Raw genomic sequence first — 15,428 nt, forward strand, 5'->3', positions numbered from 1 at the left:
ATTTAAGCAAAGAGTCATCTTTTTATTTAATCCATGAACGGAAACGACAGTTACTAATTAGGTCCAAAATCACATCATTCCAGCCGCGTTTGTCACTAATGTGTGAGGTCCCTGCTTCAATCCTCAATCAAGTAAGTTCATGTTTTTCTCATGTTTCGTCCTATCATCATCGTTTTGCGGAGACGTTAAATTCAACATTTCCTGAAACTAGCACCAAGAATCGAACTCGGGACGATTGCACCACATGTACGGTATCCATGTTCACCCCTAAAGCGGAACAAAATCACCCCTAAAAGGGAACGAGGTGGACCACCCAAATTTATAGTAATATATATTAGGGTCCAGTACTATTATACCAAATGTTTAAATTGGGCAATTTCTAAAACTTAAGGGGTGGGCCAAGGTACCATTCCCAAAAAATTTCAAGGGGTGCACAAATGTACCTATGTCTTATGATAGGGAATAAACCCCTATACATGACCATATAACCATATAAGGTAATAGGACCTCATCCAAGAGGATAAATTGGATCAAAAAACCAAACACGTGGTACAACATATTGCTTATGTTTATATTTTGGCAATTTTGTACCCTAAAAGGGAACGATGTGAACCACCCAAATTTATCATGATACATATTAGAGTCCAGTAGTATATGCTTAAACTGGAAAATTCCCAAAATTTAAAAGATTGGCCATGGTACTCCTCCCAAATTTTTAAAGGGGTGCACAAATGTACCTATGTCTTATAATAGGAAATGGACATCTGTATACGTCCATATAACTATATAAGGTAATAGGACCTCATCCAAGGTGATAAAATGAGCCAAAATACCAAATACGTGGTTGTAGTAAAATTTGGTAATTTTGTGCCCCTAAAAGGGATATCATAATATATATTAGGGTCCTATACTATTATACCAAATGTTTAAATTGGGCAATTTCCAAAATTTAAGGGGTGGGCCAAAGTACCCCTCCCAAATTTTTAAAGGAGTGCACAAATATACCCATATCTTATGAAAGGTAATGAACCTCTGTATACGTCCATATAACTATATAAGGTAATAGGGCCTCATCCAAGAGGATAAATTGGGTCAAAAGACCAAACACGTGGTACAACGTATTGCTTACGTTTATATTTTGACAATTTTGTACCCCTAAAAGGGAACGAGGTGGACCACCCAAATTTATCATAATACATGTTAGGGTCCGGTAATATAATACCAAATGTTTAAATTGGGCAATTTCCAAAATTTAAGGGGTGGGCCAAGGTACTCCTCCCAAATTTTTAAAGGGGTGCACAAATGTACCTATGTCTTATAATAGGAAATGGACATCTGTATACGTCCATATAACTATATTAGGTAATAAGACCTCATCCAAGTGAATAAATTAGGTCAAAAACGAAACACGTGGTTGTACTAAAATTTGGCAATTTCGTGCCCATGAAAGGGAACGAGATGGACCATCCAAATTTATAGTAATATATATATATATATATATTAGGGTCTTATACTATTATACCAAATGTTTAAATTGGGCAATTTCCAAAATTTAAGGGGTGGGCCAAAGTACCCCTCCCAAATTTTTAAAGGAGTGCACAAATATATCCATATCTTATGAAAGGTAATGAACCCCTGTATACGTCCATATAACTATATAAGGTAATAGGGCCTCATCCAAGAGGATAAATTGGGCCAAAAGACCAAACACGTGGTACAACGTATTGCTTACGTTTATATTTTTGACAATTTTGTACCCCTAAAAGGGAACGAGGTGGACCACCCAAATTTATCATAATACATGTTAGGGTCCGGTAATATAATACCAAATGTTTAAATTGGACAATTTCCAAAATTTAAGGGGTGGGCCAAGGTACCACTCCCAAATTTTTAAAGGAGTGCACAAATATACCCATATCTTATGAAAGGTAATGGACTCCTATACATGACCATATAACTGTATAGGATAATAACACCTTATCAAAGGGGATAAAATCGACCAAACACGTGGTATAACGTATTGCTTACGTTTATATTTTGGCAATTTTGTACCCCTAGAATGAAACGAGGTGGACCGCCCAAATTTATCATGATACATATTAGGGTCCTGTACTATAATACCCAATGTTTAAATTGGTCAATTTCCAAAATTTAAGGGGTGGGCCAAGGTACCACTAACAAATTTTTCAAGGGGTGCATTAATATACTCATATGTTATGAAAGGTAATGGACCCCTGTATACGCCCATATAACTATATAGGGTAATAATACCTCATCAAAGGGGATAAATTAGGTCAAAAACCCCCGAAATTTGAATTTTTGGCAATTTTTTACCCATGAAAGGGAACGACATAGACACCCAATACTGATAGAGGTACATACTATGGTCCTAGGCTACCACACCAAATTTTAGATTTGGCAATTTCCAAAATTTAAGGGGGATGGTCCTAGGTACCCCTGCCAAAATTTAGGGGGTGGGCCATGGTACTCCTACCAAAATCTAAAAGGGGTGGTCCTATGTACCCCTAGGTCATTGACCCCGAGCCACGTAACCCAAAAAAGGGGGCGCCGGGCGTCCGGGTCGCAAATTTTTGGCGGTGGCGGGCGCCCCTAGGTCATTGACCCCGGGCCACGTAACCCCAAAATAGGGCGCCGGGCGCCCGGGGGCGCAAAATTTTGGCGGCGGCGGCGGGCGCCACGCTCTAGGGGGTGGTAAAAATGGCCTCAAGTCCCGCGATTACTACTATGTCGCCCCAATTATTCAACATTTACAGTGTATCACGCATGCAGATGATACGGTTATTATAACTAGAACCGATGAAAGACTACAGGAGATGATTGATAAAATAATTGACACTGGGAAACTATATGGAATGGAAATCAGCATTGAAAAATCGAAAGTCATGAAACTATCCTGTGAAAATGTTCGTTTACGGGTAGGAGTAGAACAAAGAGTACTTGAAGAGGTCTATAATTTTGACGAAGAACGTCTACTGCACCAAAGAGATCAAGTCGAGAATTACCATAGGCAAAGAAGCATTCAACAAGAAAAGATCACTCAGGATGGCTGGCCTGAAGAAATTGTTACACTTTTTCATCTGAGTGTCTCCACTAGGAATGGAACTCGTGACCAGAGATGGTCATTTTTCCTAACCCTCCCTCACCCTCACCCTCAATTGACGCCCCTCACCCTCTCCTCCATCACACTCACCCTCCATTGACGCCCTCCCCTCACCCTTCCTCACACTCACCCTCCATTGACGCCCTCACACTCAAATTCCCTCACACTCACCCTCCATTGACGCCCTCCCCTCACCCTTCCTCACACTCACCCTCCATTGACGGTCTCCCTTCATCCTCCCTCACACTCACCCTCCATTGACGCCCTCACATACACCCTCCCTCACACTCACCCTCAATTATTTTATCGCCCTCACCCTCCCTCACACTCACCCTCGATTATTTTATCGCCCTCACCCTCAACTACTAAAATGAGGGTGAGGTGAGTGTAAGGGCGGCCCTCATGAGGGCAAAATGAGGAAGAATGACCATTTCTGCACGTGACCGCTCACACCAAAGGCTAGAGCGTTAGCACCTACGTTACGGAAGACAGTGCTGCTAACAGAGGATGCATAAATCTTTTAAGTTTAACGTTCGACAATTATGCCTGTGACTCGAATGATGAATGATGATTAAAGCAAGTGAATGATGATGGAAAAATTGGTGGAAAGAAAAAGTGGGAGAAAATGAGAGTACCCTGAGAAAACCCACGAGCAAATTGATTTTCAGTTTTAACGTCTCGTTCAGCAGCGAGGCTAAATAAGGTTTGATTCACTGTGCCTCCAACAGAGGATCCAAATAGAAATCAATGTTAGAAACTAAATAAATATGATATTGCTCATTATGAATGCACATGTTTGATACTAGATTGAACGAGAAATCTTTCGATAAAGACATAAGAGATTTGTCATTGAGTCAGTATCCTTATATCGTGGTCTTTAATTATAGATAAAATAAATATAATTTCTAGGTTTGAAGGTAACATTCGCTACCTTACATTCTTACGTAGTGCTTGTTTTGTTTGCGTGTATTATTTTGACATTTTGTTCTCATATCGTAGTTCGAGAGAGAGAGAGAGAGAGAGAGAAAAGAAAGAAGCGTTTGAACATCTCAAAAATTTCTGTCATTAGATCAAGCGCGCGCGAGATTTGAGACTTGGCGCTCCGGCTGTTACTGTGTCAGTGGAACGTCTGTTCCAACAATCGACACTAGCGCTACTAACGACGTGTTTCGAAGTTGAACACAGCCACAGTGCTGGAAGCACTTCGACCGAACGCATGTATTAAATCGAGTTGTTCGTCAAACGCCGGTTTACAAGCAACGGGAAATATCTCACGTGTAGCGAACGCAGAAACACTTAGTGAAAATATACTGAAACAGTGGTTAGTGTTTTACTTTGAGATCCGAAAAGATAAAAGGGGATTTTAAACAATGTTAGTAATAATAAACATAAATTGTTTATGAAGTTAAAAGTGTAGTTGGCAAAATATACGGAAACTTTTTGCATATCTCACGAATTATTCAAACTTTTTCGTGTATCAAAACTATATCTTAAAGAGCAAAGAAGTGATTCAAATAACTTTGTGAGTGTATTTTTTAAATTCGATTTGTTAACTAGACAATAACATGAAATGTGTACTTGCATTTTGTTTTTAATTTCAAGCAATATAAAGTTACAAAACTATAAGTGAACTTGGATACACACACACTCTCAAGTGAAAAATACGTTCTATTGGTGAGTACAAAATTTATTTCTTGTTTTATTTTCAGAAACAGTAGTACGTGAAAACATTTATATGAGATTAAATTTGATAATGTAATATCAGTGCATGGGCATAGTATACCAAATCTAATTATGTATTAGATGAAATCTGAAGTTATCCTTTCTAAATGTTTTAAGATTTCATAAAATATTGTTTTTGTGCACGATTTTCAGAATTACGATAAATTAGACAATATAAAAATCTTGAAACAATATTGTAGTAAATGCTACATAACAATCAGATCAGTAGATGATTTATAGATACACCTGATCCACGTTATAGAATCTAAGGAATGGACGCGCACCGTCTTTTCGACTTCCAAAACTATGCTATGCAAAAGTGTCAGAAGTCTTTGTCCGTCCGTCTGTCTGTCGACAGGTATTACAGCTAATATGGTAAGAGATATCGAGATGCGGATTTTTGCAATAGATTTAGCGTCCCCAAAATAGGTCCCATCTCATTCGTCAACTCTCTATTCAAACTAGTGGTGGGCACAAAAACCGTTTTTTCGGTTTTTAGACAAACCGGTTATCGGTTTTCTCCAAAACCGGTTTCGGTTTTCTTCAAAACCGATTCCGGTTTTTTTCAAAATTTGTTCTATTTCTGACCAGAATGGTGTTTCGTTGTTCTCCGGAAACCGAATCCATTTCTACAGAAATAGTTTTATGTTTTCGAAAAGTTTTTTACCGAAACCAGTTTCGGTGAAAACCCGAACCGGTTTTGGAGAAAACCGAACCGGTTTTGGAGAAAACCGAAATGTCGGTTTTTCGGTTTTTATAGAAACCGGTTTTTATAAAAACTGGTTTTGCCCATCCCTAATTCAAACCAGAAGTGTAACAAAATTGGAATTTTCAGTTTCAACGTTCATTGCCATAGAACCAAAACGGTAACAGATAGTGAGAAGAGGTTTTCTTCAAACGATACAGGGTCTCAGGGCAACGTACCATGACTATCACGAACACTAAGAAAACCGGAAGTGGTTCAAATTTAATATTCATTCCGGTTTCAATAGTGATTCCCGTACAGCAAAAACGGTACGAAATATCAAGATGTGTTTTTGGAAGGGATTCAGCATCCAAAGAATATGTTCTATCTTCTTCCTTAACCCACTGTTCAAACCAAAAGTAGTTCAACTAGTCACTTCCAGTTTCAATTCTTAGTGCCATAGAAAATGGTAATAGATAGCAGCAAATGGTTTTCTGCAATCGATCTGCTGTTTCAAAAGAGCATATCGTCACAACACACTACCAAAACTGTCAGTGGTTGAAATTTATTACTACTTCCGATACTAATGCCCATTTTCATACAGCAAAAACAGCGAGTAATATCGAGATCCAATTTGTTGCAATTGATTCTAAGTTCCACGAATAGGTTCCGTCTTTTCCGTTAACCCTCTATTCAGACTGTAGTACCGGTATATGTCGTTCAAATTGCCTGTTTCAAGTTTCAACACATATCGCCAGAGAATAAACATCGTATTACACAATGGCAAGCAGTTTTCTCCAAATGTTTCAGAGTCTCAAGAAAATATACCATCACAACCCGCAACATTCTACCAAAACAGGAAGTAGTTGAGATTTACTACTACTTATGATTTCAATACTGACTTCCGTAGTGCAAAAGCGATTAGAGACATCGAGATGCAGGTTTTCTTTTTTTGAATCGATTCAGCTTCCCAAGAGTAGATTCCCTGTCTTTCCTTAATCCTCTGAATCATAAAGTGGTTCCAATTAATTATTTTGTCATTTCCAGTTTCAACCTTTATCGCCATAGAACAGAAACTGTAGGACATACCGAGTAATTACTTCTTGATACGGATTCAGTGTCTGAGGAACAAGTTGTATTTGTCCTCGTATCAATTGGTTACAACCAGTAGTTATAGATGTATTACTTTAAGTTTGAGTATTGAATCCCTATAGTTGGTAACTCTACCGTAGTTTCACACTGGGAAACAAAATTGATTTATCTTAAATTATGAACAATTGGATGTTTATAATTTTATTTTCATGACCAGTTAATGTGTTTTATAATTTTGCGTATTTGCAGTTATTTTTCACAGCTATATATATATACACTGTTTGTGTATTTGTCCTTAAGGAAGACAAAAGAATCAAGAACTATTTGATGAATCACCAACATATTTTGGTCACTATGTAAGAGTTCCAAAGCTATGAACCAGAGTTGGTTGATGGAGGTGGTAGAAATTAACCATTTCTTATTTTAACGTTAATCACAATAGAGAAGAAATGGTCATATACAGGGGTCCCCACAAGGGGGTAACATGACGCCAATGGGATTGTTAATTTTTTTGGGGGGGGGGGATTTTACACGGAAGAGCGAAAAAAGTTTATGGACGAGCTGGCAGTTGATGAAGTAATAACTGAGTCTTTAAGAAAAATTGAAGTTGATGTTTACTTTAAGATCCTTGATGTACTGACTGTTCAATTACTATTCTCTGTTCAGCGTAAGCTCTAAACTCCGATAAACAAAATATTTGTATCCTTCCGCTTGTCACAAATACGATTGGCTAGTGATGTATTGCTTCCACTCCCCACGGGGAGGAGCAAATTATACACGTGCATTTTTACAATATTGTCTTGTGTTGTCCAGATACTTCCAACAGCAGAAAAGAAAGAAAAAAACTGGAAAGATAAAAAAAATATTTGAATTTCGCTGGTAAACAATTGTTGCTTAGTGAGTAAAGGTTTACCTTGTTAGTGTTTCACCACAACATTCGCGGAACCGGGATTCATGCCAGCCGTCTTTCAGGCTTGAAAGCAGAACACGCGTCCACAGTTAAATTGGCGCCATAAACTGCGCATGCTTAGTGTTAATTTATATTGTTTGATTAGCCACACTCGATTGCAGCATTATTAGATAATCCGTATTATATTTTTGTCATTTATAATAATGTAGCAGTTTTATATGGAGCTTCATAGTGAAAGTAATAACACTGTTCAACAAATTTTGATCGAAAGTATGTAAATTCTTTGAAATTGCGATTTTTACATTCATTTAAGCATAATATGAAAGGAAATGATAATAGAAGAATTTTCTTAGCTCAGGTTGTGAAAAAAACGCCCTTGTACAACAGTAGCTGAATATATACAAATGTATTAATATTTATAGAACATTTAAGCAAAATCCTTGTAAAAACCTACATTTCACTTTTTTTATCTATTTTACTGTGATGTGATAAGCTGGGGAGTTAAGAAGTACCCTAACTTATAGCTTTCTATACCCTTGTACTTCCTTTTTCAAAATTGCGCAAATACCAGTTTCACAGCGATACAGAAAATAAAGTAACCGTGGTCAAGTTAAACATTAACAATTCCGTAATAAAAATCAGTATTAACATCAAAACATGAAAAATATGTACAAATACCTTTTTGTGCAAGAACTACACTGCAATGTAGACAAAAGTTTCAAGTGATCCCTTGTACAGGATTATGTTTATTTTATTTTGAGCGTCTCCGCTTGGCTTGCCTTTTGTAGGTTACATCAGGAGCATCCCTTGCAATAGTCCAACAGTAGTCGGCCAATATGTTAGAACTCCACTTTCCCTCATATCTCTTCTCCATGGCTGCAATATCTTGATGGAAACGCTCACCATGTTCGTCACTTACTGCTCCACAATCTTCGGTAAAGAAGTCTAGATGTGAATGAAGAAAGTGGAGTTTCAGAGACATATTGCAACCAAGATTTTCGTAGCACAATAACAACTTTGCTACCAGTTGTTTGTAATTTGTTGCTCGGTGTCTTCCCAAGAACTGTGAACAAACACTCTTCAAGCTTTTCCACGCAGCTTTCTCCCCACCTTGGAGAATTTCGTCGAACTTGTGATCTTTGAATAGTTGCCTAATCTGTGGCCCTATGAAAACATCCTCTTTAACTTTGGCATCACTTAATCGAGGGAATTGTCCTCTTAGGTACTTATAGGCCTCATCCTCTTGGTTCATGCTCTTAACAAAACTTTTCATAAGACCTAATTTAATATGTAAAGGGGGAAGCAAAATTCGGTTACGATCTACCAGTGGTTCATGCTACACATTTTTCACTCCCGGCTGAAGAGTTTCTCTGGTACTCCAATCACTTTTGCGGTAATGAGATCCACGATCTCTACTGTCCCATTCACATATAAAGCAACAATACTTTGTATACCCTAACTGCATACCTAGCAACAGTGCTATTACTTTAAGGTCACCAAAAATGAGCCACTGAAAATCGTAATATTTAATGGCTTGAAGTAAACGTTTCAAGTTTTCATAAAATTCCTTCATATGAACTGCGTAACCTACAGGAATTGAAGGAAGTTTATTTCCAATATGTAAAAGCACTGCCTTTAAACTCACCTTGGACGAATCTATAAAGAGCCTCCACTCCGTAGGTTCGTAATTAATTTTAAGTGCCCTCATGAGACCATTTACATCTGTACATGCCACGAGTGTGTCTTCCATAGTAAAAAATGAAGTGAACATCTCTCTATTCCGATACAGTGAAATATTTACTTTTTCCTGCAATAAATTCCATTGCTTTAAGCGTGACCGGCTTTGCTTTTCGAGAGGTCCAAGTCTCTGAATAGATCACTTAGTTCCTCTTGAGTAAGTCTATGTGGTTCACATGGAGGTTCTTCTACAACAAACGTAGGGTCCTTCGAAGTACTTGATTCAGGAGCTTCAACTTCTTGGTCATCATCAGAAAAAAAATCGTATTCTTTAGGTGGGTCAGGAACAGGTAGTCCTTCTCCATGTGGAACAGGGCGCATTGCAGATGGAATGTTAGGATAGATTAAGGCCCGCTTCTTCTTCGTGGAAATTCCCTTCTTGACGGAAGGAACCATACAGAAATAACAGTCTCTGATGTGGTCGCTTGGCTCCCTCCAAATCATGGGCACCCAAAACGCTGATAACTGCACTAAACCTGTCTTTTCTAACAATAGCAGAACACTACTGAGATAAGGAACACAATGAAACCAAGCGTTCGTATAGTTTCTCCAGTGTTGCCGGATCAGTGTAAAATTTTACCCCAAACGAAGCGAATATATTTATTTTTAAAGCGTTATTATTAGACATGCCTGTAAAACGAAAAGTAGAGCTAATATTCGAAAATAACTTTCAAATTCGTGATCAGCACCATAAAATCAATAAGAATTAGCTGATTTTGTTCAATTTACATTTTCGTTGTTGAACAGTGTAATCAAATTATATGGACTATTTTGTGGAAGAGTACAAGCGTCGGTAGGACAACAGCAAATCAGCGAGATTTAGTTTCACGTGGCTTTGTTTATCGCAGTTTAGAGCTTACACCGAACAGGGTTTAGATTTCTTTTCAAACCAATACTTGGCCTTAATGGCCGAAATGGCTTTTGTTATCCTATAATGAACAAACTGAATGAAAGTCTCCTATCAAATATGATACAAGAATGATTATATGGCTTTAACCATTTTGATACTGAAGAAACAGTAGCTGAAGAGAAAACTTTTCATTCAAGTACAAGGCCTCACACCACAACATAGACATTTTTGACTCCTTACCGAAACCAAAAAAGTCTAAGATTTTTCAGGCAAGACAAGAACAATAGTAGTAAATTAGACTCAGAAGATTCTCAAGAAGAAGCTTTAGATGGAGAAGAAATTGACGATGAAGAGGAAGACAACATGGAAGCAACTGTGAAGCCCTGGATTAAACAAGGTTTTATTAACTAATACAGGTATGTACAGCAGCTGTAAGAATTTCCGAACTTAAATGGACTCTACTGAATTCTCCTTTCATTCTCTGTAACAAGTTGCTCAGCTCAGAGAACCATGAGTCGGATCAAAATTGTAAAAGGTCACCTCAGAACGAACGTGGGGGACACTTGGTTAAATAACTTACTAATTTTAAATAGCGAGACTGAAATCTTGAACGAAATTATATGGGAACATTATTGATCAGTTTTCCTTAACCAGTAAACAAAGACAAAGGTTGTTGCTAAAACATTAGAATCATTAAGTTCAATGTTTTTGTTATTAACTTTTACTTGTGTAACTTGGTGTAATTTTTACACCATTTAATTTCTGAAATTATGCATTTTTTCTTTATTTTTAAGAAAATATGTCTTACTTTTTATGATGTAGCCTTGTCTTTGGTTAATGGTTCTCAAAATAAATATAACAATGTGCCTAAATAAAGGCTAATTTTAACATAAATATACGTGTAAAAATACAGGGGTTGGACAAGAAAATCTAAAACGTTTGCAAAAATGTGAAAATCATACCTAGTATGGTGTGAGGCCTCCTTTTGCGTCCAAAACGGCTTGGATCAGACGTGGAATGGACGTATACAGCTCCTGAATCATGGTGTGTGGAATTTTGTATCATTGTTCCTCCAAAACATGCTCAAGTTCCTTAAAAGATGCTGGTGGAGAGTAATGAGACCGAACACACCTTTCTAACTCAGACCACAATGGCTCAATGATGTTCAGATCTGGTGATTGTGGGACCCAAATGAGGTGTGATAGCTCCTGGTCATGCTCCTCAAACCATGATTTCACCATTTTTGCAGCGTGACAGAGTGGCAAATCATCTTGGTAGATGCCATCACCATCAGGAAACAATATTTGGGCCATGGGTAGAACCTGCTCCCCCAAAATGGCCTCATACGCCTTAACATTCATCATTCCATGCAGGACTATGATGAGACCTGCAGAAAACCACGATATGACTGCCCATACTGTAACAGAACCACCCCCATGCTTTACAATTCTGAGCAGACAGTCTGTATCATAGGCCTGTGACGGTGTTCTCCATACGTAAACACGACAGGTTGTTGGAAACAAGGTGTAGGTCGATTCATCGAACCACATTACGTGTTCCCACTGCTCATGAGTCCACGCCTTGTGGCCCTTCCACCACTGGATACGCCTCTTCGCATTTACTGCTGTGATCAGGGGTTTGGCGATAGCGGCCCTGCCATGGATTTTCATTTTATGAAGTTCCCGTCGCACTGTTTTCGATGAAACCGGATTCTGTAGGCCGGAATTGAGTTCAGACGTAATTTTCATTGCAATGGTCTTCTTTTTAGCTGCTACAATCCGTTTTAATGCCCTCCGGTAACTATCTGACAGGATTGTCTTTCGACCACTGTTGTGCTTTGCAGACGTCGTTTGCCCATGAATTGTATATGGCATCGTGACATTGGACACAGTGCCTTTCGATACCCCCATAATGTTCATTACTGTTGCCACTGAAGCTCCAACCAGACTGGCACCAACGATCATGCCTCTTTGGAAGTCTGTCAGATCGCCCATTTTACCGCACCACTTTCACACCACGACACTCATAGGTGAACTGGTTACTGATACACACCACGACACATTGAAAACAAAAAACGATCGGCAACCGCAACACGTGCTGTACAGTGGGGGACCAAACTTACGTGTCCTGTATGAAGTGTTTTTAGATTTTTTGGTCAACCCCCCGTATATATCAGTAAAATATTGATTATGATTATCGAGGTGTACATATAGGGAATAAAAAGTAAAAGTAGTCACTTAAAAAGTAAAATAAAATTAATTTTTTTAAATTAAGTTTGCGAAAGAAAGAGGATTTGCTCTGATTTTTTAAAAATGAAATTAGGGACGAATAACAAAAATTTTTGTTGAAGATAGTTGAGTATCACAGAAAAGTCTTCACCAAGCAAACCAAAGAACTGACTGCATCATTCAAAGCTGATTCATATAACACATGTTTTGCCTATCATACTACCTATTAATTTTAGTGTCTAGTTTTAGTATTTTAAATTTGTGATGTCTAGTTTTAAAAATCAAACTAATGAACATTGAAAAATCGTATTTTTGCCTATTTTTACAAAACTGATCAAGTGTGCAACTTTTAAATATTATCCAATCTTCTTGAAATTCGCTTATATATATATATATATATATATATATATATATATATATATATATATATATATATATATATATTACATCACCGAGACCCGAGGTATTTGTGCGGAGTCTGCAAAAATTTACATTTTATGGTTTGTCTTCCAAGATGAAATATCCTAGAAGTGTTCAAAAATTAATTATCAATTTTCGTTGAAATAAAAACTACATTAAATTTAAAGTTTGTGTGATTGCAATGTGAGCCATGAGTTCTTTTTTTTATCAATGTTCTCACGTGTTGTGATAGGAAGAGTTGTAAAATTAAATGTGATGGAGACACTTTGTTAATTTAAGGAATTGCCGTCACAGCATTTGGTGGGGAATTGGCAACCCTCGTCATAGAATGTGAGAACTGATTTCCTGTAATTGTGTAAGCGTCCCAAAAATATATTTAATTTTCATCCTTAACTCTCTACTGAAACCGGAAGTCAAAGAAACCCAATACAGCTTCCGGTTTCAATATTGATCTATTTAAATACATAGAGCAAAAACTGTAAGAGATATTGAAAAGGATTTAAAATTAATTTAGCATTATAAGAATAGGTGCTATGTTCTCTCTTAAACCCTCTATTCAAATAAAAGAATGGTAGAATACCACTTCCGGTTTGAATACCACTTCCGGTTCCAGTATAGAGTAACAACAGTAATAGATAGTGACAATCGATTTTCTGTAATCAATTAATCGTCTCTAGAATATATTCTATCTCTACTCTAATGTCTCTACTAGGGCTACGGTGACTCAGTGCTAGAGCTTTTCTTTCGTGCATGGGGTCCTTGTTTCGATCCCAGCTCTCGGCAAGTGACTTTGTGGTTGTCAAACACCGTGTGTGGGAGGGTTTTCTTGGGGTTCTCCCTTTTCCTCCCACTTTCTTCATTCCACCATTTTCATTCATTTCTCATCATCACTGTCTGCTTCAGCTTAGCTGGCATAATCGTGGGACATAGAACGTAAAGATTTCATTTCATTTTCTGATGTCTCTACTAAAACCGAAAATGGTTGAAATCTACTATCAATTCCATTTTCAAAATTTATTGAGAAAATGTCACACCATCAAACTTAACTCTTTAACGTGATGTACATGTGATACTGCTTTTTGTTCATTGTTGGAAATTTAGCATATATGTTTTCGGCAATGAAACTTGGATGACGATCTATGTCCTCGAGCAGTCATTTTATTGTGCCTATGACTGGAATTTGCTCTTTATCCTTATATACCATTTAGTTCGTCATCGGAGGTGATTTTGAATGTACTAGCTATATATAACAAACACATGTATAGATTTAGAAAATATAAACATGTAGTGTACGTACTTTGTTTAGTTGCAGATAGCTAAAGCTGTCGAGGTGTGCTGTAATGAAAATGAACCGTTCAAGTTTTCGAGATATTTTTAGCTGTGATATCCACTAAAACAAAAGCCAAGTTATTCTTGCTAAATTTACTGATTTAAAAATTTCTTGCTTAATAACTGTTGTCAGATACTCATATTTGTATGCGTTTGAGTGTGGGGAAGGTATGTCTTGTTGGAATCATTTTATTCCCCCAATATCAATAACCTAATTCTCACACTGATAGTGATGTACGAAGCATGTAAAGAAACGGATGTCATTGCTACGTAGGTAAGTTGGGACTGAAGGGTTAAATAAAATATACCGCTTTTTTCTTCTGGAAAAATGGGGTAACCATACAGAATTCTGGAAGAAGATAGAAGTTGCTCCAATACTGAAGTTGCACTCATAATGATTGGTAGGCAGCATTGATTCTAGTTTTAGACATATGTTGTGTGAAGTTCACGGATGTGATACTGCAGGTGGAAAGCTGTGGGAAATTACAGAACTATTTCCCTAGTTTCCAAAGCAAAAGCAGAAAATATGTATTATCTAAGGAATAAATTAATAATGTATATAGCATGTATAAGAGACATACATCTTTGAGAAAGCAACACACACTTAATGCATTAAAGCATGCCTTGCGAAATGAAAAATCATCTTGAGGTTAGCGTTCCAAGAATTTGCGAAGTAATACAGTGAAGTGCCATTTAATCAAAAATAGATCGCATTATGCATACATCATGGCACTGCTGTCTCATTTCTGCGCTATGTGGACGCTGCCATATTATATACTCGTAGCTGGATATATATATATATATATATATATATATATATATATATATATATATATAGCTGGAAGTATAATCCTCTTGAAGTAACTGGTAAAAGCGATAGTGTGTGAAACGTGCGATTCAGACTCCTTCGATCGAAGGCAAACGGTAGGTTTTCGATTTAAGTGGAATTCAATTTAGAAGTCGTGCAAGAAATTAGTTTTCACTTTTCACATTATCAGGGTCAGTAATAAATGGAAGAAGAAGCTGGCAGAGTGCAAGGGATAAGCGGCTTTGAATAATCGTGATCCTCAAATATTCAGCCGTATCGTACGTAGTCTGTATCACCAAACCTTAGGTCAGTTGACCACCCAATTGAATTAGGAGTCCAGTCGGACAGTGAGTAGACGGACTGTGCAGCGCTCGCTTCACTGTTTAGGCTTCAGAAAGCCGATAACCCACGAGAGTACAACCGTGCTGTTATCAGCGCCACCTCCTATTGCATGCCACCTCCTATTGCATGCCACCTTGTCCTGTGGTAGAAATGCGCACGAGTCGAGGCACGCTTTGTAAAATTC

General features: G+C 37.6%; 1 protein-coding gene across 3 annotated transcripts in view; it reads left to right on the forward strand.

Annotated features, from left to right (window-relative positions):
• The first annotated feature begins 4,280 nt into the window (after window positions 1-4,280).
• The window catches only part of LOC145662967 (suppressor of lurcher protein 1-like), a 392,235-nt gene continuing 381,087 nt past the window's right edge, over window positions 4,281-15,428 (forward strand). For 2 of the 3 annotated variants that reach the window (XM_081729046.1, XM_081729047.1), the window contains exon 1: window positions 4,281-4,795. The gene's annotated coding sequence lies outside the window, so the exon portion shown is untranslated. The remainder of the gene's footprint in view (window positions 4,796-15,428) is intronic. The other variant, XM_081729048.1, reaches the window with a different exon arrangement.

This window comes from Thermobia domestica, chromosome 10 (assembly GCF_964235325.1).
Source record: "Thermobia domestica chromosome 10, izTheDome1.hap1.1, whole genome shotgun sequence".
Lineage (NCBI taxonomy): Eukaryota > Metazoa > Arthropoda > Insecta > Zygentoma > Lepismatidae > Thermobia > Thermobia domestica.